Source organism: Carassius carassius, chromosome 12, assembly GCF_963082965.1.
Source record: "Carassius carassius chromosome 12, fCarCar2.1, whole genome shotgun sequence".
In the NCBI taxonomy this organism is placed as follows: domain Eukaryota; kingdom Metazoa; phylum Chordata; class Actinopteri; order Cypriniformes; family Cyprinidae; genus Carassius; species Carassius carassius.
Genome location: NC_081766.1, coordinates 28,395,447 through 28,408,859, shown reverse-complemented (window position 1 = coordinate 28,408,859; position 13,413 = coordinate 28,395,447). Strand labels below are relative to the sequence as shown.

General features: G+C 44.4%; 1 pseudogene; it reads right to left on the bottom strand.

Annotated features, from left to right (window-relative positions):
• LOC132154360 (alpha-N-acetylgalactosaminide alpha-2,6-sialyltransferase 3-like) overlaps positions 1 to 13,413 on the bottom strand; it is an 85,582-nt pseudogene that overhangs the window by 58,427 nt on the left and 13,742 nt on the right.

The window sequence follows — 13,413 nt, the reverse complement described above, 5'->3', positions numbered from 1 at the left end:
ACAGTGAACCTGCTGACTTTGTGAGCACTCAACTTCAAATGAAACATTCATGAGGGTGTTATGTTATGGTCTGATGACTATAATGAGTAATATCAACAGCTGATTAATTCCTGCGCTATGAGCGCACAGTGTGCCAGACTCATTAGCACACAGCGAGTGCACTTCGAAACTCAAATAACCTTGAGAGTCCATTGATTTCTTCTGACAACATCTCACCTTTGGTACCGCTGGGATGTTGACAACAACACAAGGAAGATTTTACTTACTCTGCCTTCCTGAGAGTTTCTTAAGTGCCATTTTACAGAAGGCTACAGATATTTGTATTGCTGATCTAAAGAGGACATGAACAAATTGGCTTCAGATGTGACATGATAAAATGAAATGTTCAACTGACATTCCGGGTTTCATGTCTGAATCAATAAAAAAAACGTATATAGAGTATATAAAATTTTACAAAAAGCCTGCTAAGCCACTATTCATGAATGTCTTTAATTATTTCAAAACACACAGTTTTGGTTATGGGTCACTTTTTCCCCCTCTGTATTTCCAAGTTGCACCAAATGACCTTGACTCAGTGGACAAATGTTTTAAAAATATGAATAAGGAATAAGTACCATAACCTTTGATTAATTAATAAGTATAGTATAAATACAATTACTATAGCATTATATTTTATATTAAATACCATTAATTAATAATAAATAATATATAGCGGTTGAACCATATGTGTCACGGCTTACGCTGCTGGAAGGAACACGAAGCCGAGGGATAAACGAAACAAGGATTTATTAACTCAAACATAGGCATGGTAAGTAGCAAAATAACAGGTGGCAAGAGGCAAGTGGCAAGTAACAGGTGACAAGTGGACAAGTAGACAAGTTGACATTTAGACGAGTAACGAGTAGACGAGTTGACGAGTGACTAGTAACGAGTAGACCCGACAAAACAGAACTGAAAGGACAAGGCATTTATACAAGGGATAATGGGGAAACACAGGTGGATGGCATGACTAAATTAACAGGGACATGGAACACATGCGGAAAAGACTAGACACACCTGGGAACTAATCAAACCACACACGGAAGACAGAAACTGGGTCACAGGGGCAAAAAACACACAAAATGAGTCCAGGTGTGTGACAGTACTCCCCCCTCCCGGTAGGTGCGTCCTCGCACCGTAGAAACAACAAAGGGAGGCGTGGGTGGGAACTTGGGAGCAGGTTCCGGTGGAGGACAGCCTCCCAGGAGGGGGCCAGCAGACAGGGACCACAGAGGAAGGAGCCAGGGAGGAGATGATGGAGGGAGGAGCCAGGGAGGAGACAGGAAGGATCTGAAGCAGGAGGCACCCGGCAGGACCCAGGCCACAGCCATAACGGCCCAAGGTGGGGCCGACGGAGGAAGGAGCCATGGAGGAGGAATGGTCACCGACTCCAGGGACTCGACCCACGGCAACGGAGCAAGTGGAGGAGGAGCCCGAGGCGGAGACGGAGAGCCGAAGAGCCAGGGTGACGGGGAGGAGCCGGAGGTCCTAGGCGGAACTGATGGCTCTGGTGACTGACGCGGCGATGTGGATCCGGAAGGCCGCGGTGAGGCCAGAGTGACCGAGGACTGAGGTGTAGCCGAGGGGATGAAGGAGCCTGACGGAGCCGGAGGGACGGAGGGATGAGGCGAAGCCGGAGGAGTGGAGTCCCGAGGCATAGGATGGACGACGCCAGACCAAGGCGGAGCCGGAGGGACGAGGGAGCCAGGCAGAGCCTGCGGACTGCCGGGCCACGGCGGAGAGGAAGGAGCTAGGAGCCATGGTGGAGCCGACGGGTCAACGGGCCGAGGCGGAGTCCAGGCCTCAGAGGCTGGAGGCAGAGGTGAGGGAGACGCCGACCAAGGCGTCGCTGGAGGATGGCGGTCCCGCTGAGCTCGCACCACAATGATGGTAGGCTGAGGGCGAGCAGAGGGGCAGCCAGACGACAGCGGAGGAGGAGGCAGGAGTGGGTGGGAGGGTGGGAATTTTGGAGGAGCAGGCATTGGAGTAAGCTCTGGGGCTGGAGCCCTTCCTGGGCTTAACGGAGGATCAGGAGCCCGTCCTGGGCTTAACGGAGGATCAGGAGCCCGTCCTGGGCTTAACGGAGGATCAGGAGCCCGTCCTGGGCTTAACGGGGCTTCAGGAGCCCGTCCTGGGCTTAACGGGGGTTCAGGAGCCCGTCCTCGGCTTAACGGGGGATCAGGAGCCCGTCCTGGGCTTAACGGGGGTTCAGGAGCCCTTCCTGGGCTTAACGGGGGTTCAGGAGCCCGTCCTGGGCTTAACGGGGGAACAGGAGCCCGTCCTGGGCTTAACGGGGGAACAGGAGCCCGTCCTGGGCTTAACGGGGGAACAGGAGCCCGTCCTGGGCTTAACGGGGGAACAGGAGCCCTTCCTGGGCTTACAGGAGGATCAGGAGCCCGTCCTGGGCTTAACGGAAGATCAGGAGCCCGTCCTGGGCTTAACGGGGCTTCAGGAGCCCGTCCTGGGCTTAACGGGGGTTCAGGAGCCCGTCCTGGGCTTAACGGGGGTTCAGGAGCCCGTCCTGGGCTTAACGGGGGATCAGGAGCCCGTCCTGGGCTTAACGGGGGTTCAGGAGCCCTTCCTGGGCTTAACGGGGGTTCAGGAGCCCGTCCTGGGCTTAACGGGGGTTCAGGAGCCCGTCCTGGGCTTAACGGGGGTTCAGGAGCCCGTCCTGGGCTTAAAGGAGGATCAGGAGCCCGTCCTGGGCTTAACGGAAGATCAGGAGCCTGTCCTGGGCTTAACAGAGGATCAGGAGCCCGTCCTGGGCTTAACGGGGGAACAGGAGCCCGTCCTGGGCTTAACGGGGGAACAGGAGCCCGTCCTGGGCTTAACGGGGGAACAGGAGCCCGTCCTGGGCTTAACGGGGGAACAGGAGCCCTTCCTGGGCTTACAGGAGGATCAGGAGCCCGTCCTGGGCTTAACGGAAGATCAGGAGCCCGTCCTGGGCTTAACGGAAGATCAGGAGCCCGTCCTGGGCTTAACAGAGGATCAGGAGCCCGTCCTGGGCTTAACAGAGGATCAGGAGCCCGTCCTGGGCTTAACGGGGGAACAGGAGCCCGTCCTGGGCTTAACGGGGGAACAGGAGCCCGTCCTGGGCTTAACGGGGGAACAGGAGCCCGTCCTGGGCTTAACGGGGGATCAGGAGCCCGTCCTGGGCTTACAGGAGGATCAGGAGCCCGTCCTGGGCTTAACGGAAGATCAGGAGCCCTTCCTGGGCTTAACGGAAGATCAGGAGCCCGTCCTGGGCTTACAGGAGGATCAGGAGCCCGTCCTGGGCTTAACGTAAGATCAGGAGCCCTTCCTGGGCTTACAGGAGGATCTGGCATAGGTGAATTGGAAACCCCCTCATTTTGACCCATTTGGCGCTCCACATTTTGCTCCCTCGTGGTGGGCAGTGTCGCCGGCTCTCGCACCTGGTCTGACGGGTTGCTCTCTGGCTCTCCGTCATCGGTGGGCTCGGGCTTATGCCTCGTACCGTGGGGAGATTGTAGGCTGGGCTCTGGGTCCAGAGTGGACCTGGCGAGATCCTCCATTGGGCCGACCGTGAGAGGTGACCCATTTCTCACCAGATTCCACTCTATAAATGCGGCGAAATCCTCCCGAGGACCATCTTCGGGCGACAACGCTCTGCACCTGGAGTTCAGGCTGGCATGATAAAAGGTGCAGAGCGCGTGGTCCGGGTAGCTGGTGGCATTAGCTATCCAGAGAAACCGTCTGGTATGGTCCTCGAGAGACAGTCCCTCCTGCTCCAGCAGGAGGAGGAGGTATTCGGGGCGATAGAGGGGATCCATGACACACTGCGGAAAGAAAAAGACTGTGAAAAAACGGAAAACAAAACGGAGGGAAAACACGCAGTTTTTTACTTTTTAGGTCGGGTCTTCTGTCACGGCTTACGCTGCTGGAAGGAACACGAAGCCGAGGGATAAACGAAACAAGGATTTATTAACTTATGGTAATGGCATGGTAAGTAGCAAAATAACAGGTGGCAAGAGGCAAGTGGCAAGTAACAGGTGACAAGTGGACAAGTAGACAAGTTGACATTTAGACGAGTAACGAGTAGACGAGTTGACGAGTGACTAGTAACGAGTAGACCCGACAAAACAGAACTGAAAGGACAAGGCATTTATACAAGGGATAATGGGGAAACACAGGTGGATGGCATGACTAAATTAACAGGGACATGGAACACATGCGGAAAAGACTAGACACACCTGGGAACTAATCAAACCACACACGGAAGACAGAAACTGGGTCACAGGGGCAAAAAACACACAAAATGAGTCCAGGTGTGTGACAATATGACATTTTACAACCTAAAATAAAAAATATATACATTTTAAGAGACAAAATTATGCCAGACTACTTATTTTTTCTTCATTACATTATCATAATATGTCACCCTGACATTTTTTACTTCCTTCATACAATTCTATTAGAATGTAGAAAGGAAAAATATTTTATATCATAGATGAGGTGTATACAGTTCAGTTCAGTCAGTTCATGTACAGTATAATGTTAATTACTTTTTATTCATTTTTGAATAAATAAATACAGAAAAAGGAGTGTTACATCCAAAACATTAGGCAAGGTGAATTTGATTTCAGCTTAATTCAGTTAAATTCAATTGTACTCCCATTAATTATTCATATGAATAGCAATTATCTGTTAATTAATTATCCTTAATTAAATTTAATTGAGATTCTCATTTCAGATATTCTGAATGGCACACAACCCACAAATACGAGCCACTTTCTGGAAGATTGGGAGTTCATGTTTTACAGTTAGAACTAAAGATGTTCAATGTTTCGAATCTGACCAGATTTACTACTGCCTTCATATGCACAGTGCACCTCAAACAGGTGACAGTGGTTACAGAGCTCTCACCTGTCTTTGCCCGTCTCCTGCTTGAAAACGGTGTCGCAGTAATTCATGCGGTCTTCTGTGGTGATGTAGATGCGTGCATGTGGGTAGTTTTCCACCGTTTGCCGTAGCATGTTGTACACAATGCCCTTGCCATCCTGCCTCATGTTGCGCAAGGGTCCCCACACCACATAGATGGTCTCATTCCCCTGGCCAAAGAAGTGCTGGGGTTTTTGGATTAGCAGAGGAACACTAGTGTGAGACACCACTCTCAGGTCTGTTCTGTGGCCCACGTCCCTCTCAAAGCCTTGGGTGGGTGCACTGTTCATTCTCCATATGCAGGGGGACTGGTCGATCTCAGCTCCTGCCTCACGGCCCAGCATCTGACCAGAGCTGGATACTATACTGCAAACCTCACAATTTAGCTTCAACGGCTAAAGGAGAGAAAAGGAAATTGGTGAATTAGCATCAGAGGTTTATTTAAATCATGCACTGCAAGCTTTTATTTTATAGTCTATTTTGATAGATTATTTTTGATATATTATGTTAAACAAACAGCTTTTCATTGCAGTGACAATACTAAATCTATTGATCCTGATTAGGTATGTGTGTTCAAGTTAGTTTTATGTGTGTAGAGCTTTTCACAATATGTACTGTTTCACAAAACTCCACACATTACAAGAAATGTGAAAATATGTAATAATGTCATTAACTTGTGAACAATAGTGAGCACTGCTTGTAAAAACACGAATGGCACAAAATGGATACAAAACAATGTATGAAAATTATTGTAATATATATTAATTCATGTAATGAGTAAATAATAATGTTTAAAGGCTGGGGTTGACAAGATGTTTTAATATTTGTAAAAGCTTTTTTTTTTTTTTTTTTTTTTTTTTTTTTTTTTTACATATTTTACAATGTAATTTATTCCTGTAATGGTAAAACTGAATTTTCAGCATCCATTGCTCGAAACAATTTTTTTGTTGTTGTTGCTGTTTATACTTAAAAATTATATTATTCCAGTGAGTTCTTGGAAGACTTTCTTTGAAACCGAAATATTTAAAATGTCTCTATTGTAACTTTAGTGCAACTTAATGCAATATGTATACACACACTGACAAACACACAGTAGCATGCATATATGTATATATATATATATATATATACACACACACACACACAGAGATAGACACACAGACAGACAGACAGATAGATAGATATAGATAGATAGATATATAGATATATTTATGTTCTTTAGTGTCTGTTTATGGCATAAGCAACAATTAATTTTGTTTTCCCGCTGAATCGTTCATCTAAACCTTGATCTAACAACTAAATCCACTGAGTGTCTGATTAAAGGCAGTACCTGACCTGGAAAGTTTGAGAACCACTCTAATAGATGTAATAGTCTGCTTAGTCTGCTTGACAAATATACTAAAAATGTGGTTATGCAGAGTGTGAAATTCTGCTTTGACAGGACCCTTAAATACTTACCCCTTCTAGCCAGCAGTGTAATGACTTATCATCAACATGGCATTAAAGCTATTACCCTGGTCTATCCATTTATTCACTTAGAATACAAAAGGGATGCTGAGTGCCAAGAGATTGGCCTAATATATTACAGCATGTTTGCCCTGCTTGGCTGATCTGCCGATCTGAGCACAAATTACTATTGCTCAAGGCAGGATAATGGTGGCAGGGTCGATCAATAGCTTATGACTGACCAGCAGATCAGTAACAATTAGGAAGTAATTTGAGTTACGCCTCTTTAAATGTTACATTACTCACATTATTCTCCTGGGAACAAAGAACTGATAAGACAAGCACTGAATCACTGTGGCTGTGACATGCAGAAAAACAACAGCAGTAAGATTTCAGGCACACTTAGTGCTTGGAAAATGATAGATATTTGGCTTCCAAACGTGGAAATGAAATTATGTGTATCAGCAGATGAAAGAAATATATGAATTTAAAACAGATCCAGTACAATCTACAGTATTTTAAAGAAGGCCATCAGATCTAGGCTTAATCTGAATAATTTAATCAAGCAAATTAAAGTAAAATTACGTAAACTACTCTCCATATTAATTTAATCAATATAGTATTCACCATGTTCATTATTATTCATTCATTTTTCAAATCACACCTGTTTTTCTGCATCACTATATATTAAAGCATGACATTTATTTAGAAAAGCCATTCATGATCTGAAACAGTCAACTTCAGGTCTGTGGGGTAGGAGGAGGTTTAGAGCTACCTTGAGTCCTGCCTTATAAGTATAGCTATGGTTTCTTGAAAGATTTTCTAAAACACGTCAACTAACCACCGGAGTGCCTCATGGTTCAGCCCCCTCATCTTCTTGATAAATCAAACTATGTCCAAACCATATTTTGTTTTTCTGATATTAGTTTTGTTTCCTCACTTCATGTGTTTTATTTTGAAAAGTACTGTCTCTGTTGTAGGTCTTATAGGGGTCATATGATTTTGCCAAAAAAAGTATATTATTTTGTGTATTTAGTATAATTAAATGTGTTTATGCGGTTTAAGGTAAAAAAAAAAAAAAAAAAACATTATTTTCTACATACTGTACATTATTGTTTGTCCTCTATGCCCCGCCTTTCTGAAATGTATATTTTCGCTTTCGCCACGAAACACAGCGTCTCTATGACATGGCAGCGGCAACAATACTAAAGCGAGAAACAAAGTTACGCCTTCTTTCTTTGCATGAACATTTGGGTGGTGTTATGCAAAACTTCCACACAGCGACTTAGATATGTGGGGCCTGTTTAAACGAGGCGTTTTAGGAGGGCATGGACGAGTCTTAACTTTTATAAAGAATATCTGTTGGGTTTGAGACTAATCTTTGCAACTTCAGGGATCTTATCTATTCATGAACAGCTTGTAACACTCCAAAGAGAAAGGAAAACTTGAAATTGCATCATATGTCGCCTTTAATTTCTTACTTTTCACACAAATAAAGTATAAACTCACCAGTCTGAAGGATACCTTTGCTCCAGCCAAAACTTTATTTGAATTAAAATAATAAACAAAGTAATAAATAAATGAAATGTAACATTAGTTTGGGGAGCAGTTCTCCCTATTAACCATTATAATACATATTAGCATGCGTATTACTATGATTTTTTAGTACTATAAGTTTATTAGTACTCCCTTATAACAACCCCATACCTAAACTTAACTACCTTACTAACAATTAATATGCAGCAAAGTAGTAGTTTACTAAGGCAAAGGTCATAGTTAATAGTAAGTTATCAGTGAGAATTGGTCCCCATACTAACTACAACAGGTATTTGAATTTATTCTACTTCATTTCCATTTTAATCCTATTTCTTTAAATTCAGTGTGAATTACAAATTTGCATCCTGTTTACAACCTCAATTGAAAATCAGTTTAAAATCTACTAGTTACCTGCATTAAATATAACAGTGCACCACATCTAGATCTAATCCCTCCAGCATGAAAACATTTAGGGGACACTGAGAGTCATTTCAGAGCACCTGTGGGACTCTTGCTTGTCCTTCTATTAAGACAACGTTTGTCTCAGCTTAATGCTGGACTCTTACAACTTACACAATCTACACATATCGATTTAATGGTTGAACCAGGAACACACTGTCATTGGTAGTCATTTAACCGTTCTGGAACATCTGGCCTGTGCCTGGGTTTCATATGCCAATCTGGGCAGAGTAACAAAAAATACATGCACAGACAAAAAAACACAAACAGGCAGGCAAATAAATAAAGTGATTTGATGTATAATGGATGAAATGAAATGCACTGCAACAATATCATATATTTACATTTACAATAGTGAGTATATTGTATAGCAACACTAATATATTAAGCAGTGGGTGATCATGTAAAATATAAGGTTATTTTATGAGCACCAAATAAAATATTATGCTTAAAATATCTACAGTAAAGCCTCCACTAAAAATGCAGAAGAAAATTATGCCTGTTACAGGAGTTTTTTTGACATTCACAATAAAACATGTTGATAAGTGAATACCTTTATGGATAATGTTTATGCTATCGGTTCAGAGGTCTGTTTTATGACTGGGCTTCATGCATTAACACTTTTGATGTAAAGCCCCATGCAGAGTTCAGCACCTCTGGATATGTTAAATCAGACTGAAAACAAGGTCATAAAGAGAGAGAGAGAGAGAGAGAGAGAGACCAAATGCAAATAGTAATGAATAAGTGTGATACAAAGCAGACCAGCGCTTTTATCATAAAAATAGTACATCTGATTAAAGACACAAGCATGTTTGTCCTAGATTTTACAGTTCTACTTTGGAGACAGGATGTAGTTTGTAGTTTATTGTACAGTGGAAATTAATTCACTTAAAATTAGTGATTAGACTTTATGTGGGATTCTTTTTCTTGATGTAGTTTATATATATATATATATATGCTGAAACTGGGTGAACTGAAAATGGGTGCTGTCAGAATGCTTTGGGAAGCAAAAAGTTACATATTTGTTATAAACAAAACCCTAAAGACATTTTTAAAGGGGTCATATGATGCTATTTTCAAAGCTCATTATTTTTTATGTACTGGGTGTAACAGAATATGTTAGCATGCTTTAATGTTCAAATGTTCGTGTACTGTTCATTATTGCAGATCCTCTATGCACAGTCTTTCTAAAATGTGTAGATTTCTATAAAGCCCCTCCTTCGAAAAGTACAGTGTGCTCTGATTGGCCACATGACCCAGTGCATTGTGATTGGCCGAACATCTCAAGCATGTGTCGGAAATGTAATGCCCCTTACCATAATCATGAGCTTTAGCTTCCAAAGCAATTATAAAACAGTTAATAATGTCATCAGTTTTACTATATCATAACAGGCGCATACTTCTTCAGCTCTACTTGAGTGTCCAGTAAGAAGCAGACAATGTAGTGAATTATGTATTTTTGCCGCCAGTTATAAGCAGAGAACAGAGGACACTACGTTTCTTAACCACTGACTCCTAATTGCATGCAGAATTGCTTTCAGAAGGCCAAAAAAAGTGCTTTTGTTTTCGCATTTGTCTCCACTCCTTTTGGTTGGTATTATGCAAATATTTTCACATATACTGAGGTAGATATGTGAGGGAAAATCCAATCGAGACATTTTCAGCTGGTCTTCTCTTTTAGATAGGAAAAAAAAAATTGTGTTAGACTTCGAGCTTTGTAGCTTTGCATATCTTGAAAATGGAAAACACGAAAACACATCACATGGCCCCATTAACTTCAAACTGTTGCTATTGAATAAAATACGATTCCTCTTTTCCTATCGCTTCAGTGAAAAAGCTGTCTCTTCTGAATCAGGAGAGAAATATGCACAGATAAAAAAAATATATATATATATACATCAAATAAATGATCAATTAGATATTAAAATAAATGATATTAGATGATATCACCTAAAAAGTATCATCTAAGCATTGCAGTTGTGTCAATTGTAATGAGTGACTCATTACCTTTCACAAGTAATCTACCCAGCACTGCATGTAAACAACTGTGCTTTATTTCTTTGGATGTAGATGGATACCAATAAAGTTTAGAGGAAAAAAAACTATATTTCTAGTCTTAGACAGCTAAACCCAAAAGTATCTTAATTTTAGAATGTGGAAAAACAATCCTTTTCATTTTATTTATTTATTTTATTTTATTTTATGCTGAAAATGTGTCGTCCAACTGTCCTCTGTTACAGTCAGCCTGTTTTTCCCCCAAAGTAAGTCCATCATTCACATGGAAAGCATGCAAGAATGTGTAAGAATGGTAATTTAGGAGTTACTGACAGCTTAGACAGCAACCTTTCTGAAAGCACACAACCTGATATGTCACCTGACAGAAGGCCACAACCTTAACCTTTCTGACCTCATGAAACACCATGAATGATTCATGGGACACACAACATGAATTTTGCTGACACATGGCCTTACATTACCTGCAGACAGGAAAGAGATATATTGATGTTGGACATTTTTCTAAGAGCTAAAATCCTTCGCTCACTCCCCTGCGGCTTTATAAGACGCTCTGAAGTCTGGGTTGCTTTTAGAACACTGATTGTGTTGTTTACGTGGTTGATGGGCCATTGTGTACTGGGTCCCTGTTAAGCCAGATCAGTTACTTGTGATTCATGCGTTTCTAAGGGCTAGAAAAGCAATGAAATGCAAACTGATATAGGTCTAGTTGGGCTCTGGGCAGTTGTGCAGACAGTTTGGATGTTAGAATACGGCAATGTTCATGGCACTGCTATTGTATAAGAAAATGAATGATACACCACATTAGTCCAACAGCCCAGAGAAAATAAGACAGCATTTTTTCATTAAAACTGAGATGAGAAAAACAAGAAGAATACGATTTCACTTTGTCAAACTACAACAGCACAGCACAAGCATGTAAACAACTGTGCTTTATTTCTTTGGATGTAGATGGATACCAATAAAGTTTAGAGAAAAATTTATTTAACGCCCTGTCTTTCGTCTCCTGTTTGTCAGATCGTTGTTTGAGGTTCTTGTGTTGATGTCTGTTCGTGCTCCTGTGTTCCTGTCCTTGCTCGGTTTCCTGTTTCGTCTACCTTGGATTATCACAGTCACTCACGGATTATCACCGCTGATCACCGATCTACCACCACCGTCATCGCTACCAACGCACTCAAATCACCTACTCACCTGTCTGTGCTGCCATCGTGGTCCCTGCGTCACTCTCCAGCATTCATTCATCACACCTCCTTTCAATAAACTCCATTTACTTGCATCTGCCTCCTGTCCTCCATTGTTAGCGTCACAGAACGATCTGACCAACATGGAGACAGCGAGTAATCAACCTTCCTCCCTCGAAGATTTCCTCAGCGCCAGTGTTCGGAGGATGGACTCCCAGGAGAGGAATCTTAACGACACTTGTCGCGCGGTTCAGGCTTTGGCGACGCAGGTGTCCGAGCTCACCTTACAGTTCCAGCTATTACGAGCTCCCACTGCGCCACTCACACCGCCTGTTCCACCAGCACCGTCTGAGGCCCCCTCCCAGCCGGAACCACGCCTCCCGATCCCGGAGGCGTACTCGGGTGAGCCCGATTTTTGTAGAGCCTTTCTTAACCGCTGTGATATGCACTTTGCCCTCCAGCCCAGAACCTTTGCCAGTGAGAGGGCCAAGGTGGCCTTTGTACTCACCCTGCTTTCTGGGAGGGCGGCATTGTGGGGAACGGCGGTGTGGGAGAACAAGGATCCATGCTGCGCCTCGTTCCAGGCTCTCTCCGCCGAGATGAGACGGGTCTTTGATCGGGCCACCGCAGGGCGGGAGGCGGCCAGGAAGCTGGCGGAGTTATGCCAGCACGAGAGATCCGTCTCGGACTATTCCATCGAGTTCCGGACCCTGGCGGTGGAGTGCCATTGGAACGAGGTGGCGCAGTGGGACATGTTCCTGCATGGGCTGGGTGACCACGTCCAGAGAGAGATCTACGCCCTGGATCTTCCCCCGTCCCTCAATGGACTTATTGAGCTGGCGCTACGGGTCGATGCACGTCTGGCACGGATGGAGAGGAGGGGTCTACTCAGCACCCCATCCAGGGGACCGGCAGACGTGCGATTCAGCGGCAGGGACGTGGTCAGCCCCGTCTACGATCACGAGCCCATGCAGGTAGGGCGAGCTCGGCTTTCCCGGGAGGAGAAGGAGAGGCGGAGGTCCCTGGGCCTATGCCTTTACTGTGGGGGAGCCGGACATCAAGCCCATGCCTGTCCGGTAAAAGGCCAGGCCCGGTAGTACGTATGAGGCTACTATTGGGTGGGATCTCCGCCGAGAAGACCTCATCATCATCATCACCATCATCTTCTACTCTCCTCCCGGTCAGGCTGCGGTGGTCAGCACAGACACATCACTGTCAAGCACTACTGGACTCTGGGGCAGAAGGTAACTTCATGGACAGCACATTAGCCCACAAACTCCACATTCCCCTCAGACCCCTTCCGCACCACATCACGGTCCACGCCCTCACTGGACAGCAACTCCCTGCCATCTCATACATTACTGAAGACATTACACTCATCACATCTGGCAATCACTCCGATACCATCTCTTTTCACATACTTGACTTTCCCCTGGCACCCATCGTCCTCGGACACCCATGGCTCCTCCTCCATAACCCTAGTATTGACTGGCCCTCTAACTCCATTTTGTCTTGGTGTAAAAAGTGTCATGAGTCTTGTCTAGTGTCTGCCTGTTCGTCTGTCACTGTGTCTGTGTTGCAGGAGGAGGCGGTGGATTTGTCTAACGTGCCCGCTGAGTACCTCCATCTGAAGGAAGTGTTCAGTAAGTCTCAGGGTGATTCTCTTCCTCCGCATCGTCCTTACGACTGTGCCATAGATTTACTATCAGGTAAGTCTCCGCCTAAGGGCAAACTCTATTCACTTTCTGTTCCAGAGAGGGAGGCTATGGAGAAATATATTTCTGATTCTCTAGCTTCTAAATTCATCCGCCCTTCCTCTTCTCCTGCGGGGGCGGTGTTC